This window comes from Zingiber officinale, chromosome 2A, assembly GCF_018446385.1.
Source record: "Zingiber officinale cultivar Zhangliang chromosome 2A, Zo_v1.1, whole genome shotgun sequence".
NCBI classification, from domain to species: Eukaryota; Viridiplantae; Streptophyta; class Magnoliopsida; order Zingiberales; family Zingiberaceae; genus Zingiber; species Zingiber officinale.
The window spans coordinates 144,922,561-144,924,932 of NC_055988.1; the positions used below are offsets into that span (position 1 = coordinate 144,922,561).

Genomic DNA, 2,372 nt, shown 5'->3' on the forward strand with positions numbered 1-2,372 from the left:
ATGCTTAAGGTTGCTCCTTTGCACCTGCAAGATACGTTTGTAAAATACGGTACCTAAATAACATTTAAATAATAAGGTTATTGGACAATTAATTTTACAGAATTTTTTAGAAATTTTTAGGAATTTTCTGGGATTTATTTGGAACTCATATGACGTATTTAGAGGGATGTATTTAGAGGCTTGAGAAAGAGCTGTTTGGAAGACCTTTAAGAGGGAGTTGATTAAGGAATAAACTTAGACTTTAATTAAAGCTAGCCTAAGTTTGAGATTAATATTATTATTCCTAGCTTTAAAATGCTGAAAACCCCCTTTCTTTCCCCGATCCCAAACCTCTCCTCACGCCGTTCTCTTCTCTTCTCCCTCACTCGCCGCTTTCCCTTCTCTATGCGAAGCCAGGTCACTGCCGACCGCCTCAAGTTGACCACTGCTGATCGACGTGGTGCTACTCGTCACCGGTGAAACTCCTCAGCATTGTCGTCGACTCTCGCGGGCCGCCTCTCAGCACCGACCCGAGCCGAGCCGAGCCCTCCTCTTCGTCACCGGCGTAGATTTGGCCATCGCCTTCCCAGACCTGGCTGCAGACACCTAGTAATCGTTAAGAGCAGAGCTAAGCCCTAACCCCAAACCGGAGACCTCCCGATCCTTCACAGCTAACCACCGAACTTGAGCCCTAGCTGCCTCTCATGGATGTCGATCGCTCTCCTCATCACCGGATCTGAGATCAAGGAGATCTGTTGCTCTAGGCTTGATCTTGGAGGTAAGTGTCTAGATTTGGGCATGGATTCGAGCATGTGGTATTCTTCTTGGTTGGTGTTGGGTGGTTTACTGGGAAGCAATGTTTATGTTTAGGTTTCGGCCACCAAAGCTTCAATTGGGGATTGGTTCCTTCATCGGTTCTATAATCAACACCAGTGATTGAAGTGGAAGAGGTAATGAGTGTTATTTTTCTTGATGGATTCTTTAGTGACGAATAGTTTCTCTGGTTGAATTCTTGTTCCTTCTTCGTGGGCGATCAGTGCATCCAATAGGTTGTAAACAGTGGTATTTCGGTATGTTGATTGATCTGGAATTTTAATGGTGATTGGCAGGAAGTATTCTGTTTAGTTTGCTGAAGGTTCTGTGGGATTATTTGATTTAGGTAACATATCTCTTTTGGTTAAATTTAATTCAGTGAGGATTAGTTTTTCAATTAATAAGGGATTAGTATATGTGTAGATAAGTAAAGGATTAATTAATTTATGATGTAGGGTTGATGTAGATGATTACATGATCATTTATAGGATTATGGGATTAGTATTATGATTTGTTATGAACTATTGTTAGCTAAATTGATATTGTGATTAATAGAATTTGATGTTGTGATTTAATTGGGTGGATTTCCGTATATGGATCAGTTGATAACGGGTGATTAATAGAAGCGTTCATGATCGATATAAAAGACCATTGGATTGATTATAAGATGTGGGTGTTTCAGAAAGATTTGAGGATTCATGGATGAGTTGATTAGGGTTTTCCCTAATTAGTTTGGGTGGAGGTTTTAGCTAGTTGTTGCATATGTAATTAGCTAAATTGTAATCCTGTGATTTGCAGGACTATGATTTGAGACGAGTATTTTGACGGAAGGTTTCTGGACACGATCTACGTATAAAGGCGGGTACTTCTTGCTTTATCTCTTTAGTACATTGATCTTAGTGCATGAGCTATATGTTTAGATGGCTACTATGTTTATCTTGACTCCACTCTTATTTTTCCTGCGCTTGATACTTCCACTCAATCTTTGAGCTACTCGTTTCTATTTCTATACAGTCTCTCGTTGCTATCGATGATATTTAGCAGATACTATATTACTAGGTATCAGATACTAGATACCAGATGCCAGACATTAGATATTAGGTATTGGATATATAGACACCTGATACCATGTTTACATGCTTTGGTTGCTGTTTATTTACACACCTTACATAGCATGCTGGCTTCATGTAGCATACCTGTTTCTGTTTATATATATATGATGACTGTTGTATTGTTCGTATCATGTCATTGCATGCATTGCCGACGATCCTGTCTCCCTTGTGGTTGAGGCGGTTGTTGGCCAGGGTCGCACGCTCGGCCACTCATGGGTAGTGGTAGCTGGAGCGTGCCGCTTGTCCGTGTGCAGCAGGGACCCCCATCGCAGACGTAGCTATTCAGCTACTATGCACCTGTCCATCCGGTCACTCGAGAGTAGTGGCGGCCTTTGGGTGGTACAGTTGTCATCGATCCGGCCTCTCGACCATACAGGGGTCATGGTGCAGAGAGGTGGCGGGGTGACCATCCGTACATACGTTGTTGTTATTATATCTGCTGGTTGTTTACTTATGATGTTGTTGCTT

At 41.8% G+C, this 2,372-nt stretch overlaps 1 long non-coding RNA gene across 1 annotated transcript; it reads left to right on the forward strand.

The window, feature by feature from the left end:
• The first annotated feature begins 288 nt into the window (after positions 1 to 288).
• On the forward strand, positions 289 to 1,654 carry LOC122042517. Its single transcript, XR_006129285.1, has 3 exons — positions 289 to 757; positions 850 to 929; positions 1,591 to 1,654. It is a non-coding gene; the product is annotated as an uncharacterized LOC122042517 (long non-coding RNA).
• Positions 1,655 to 2,372: the final 718 nt, after the last annotated feature.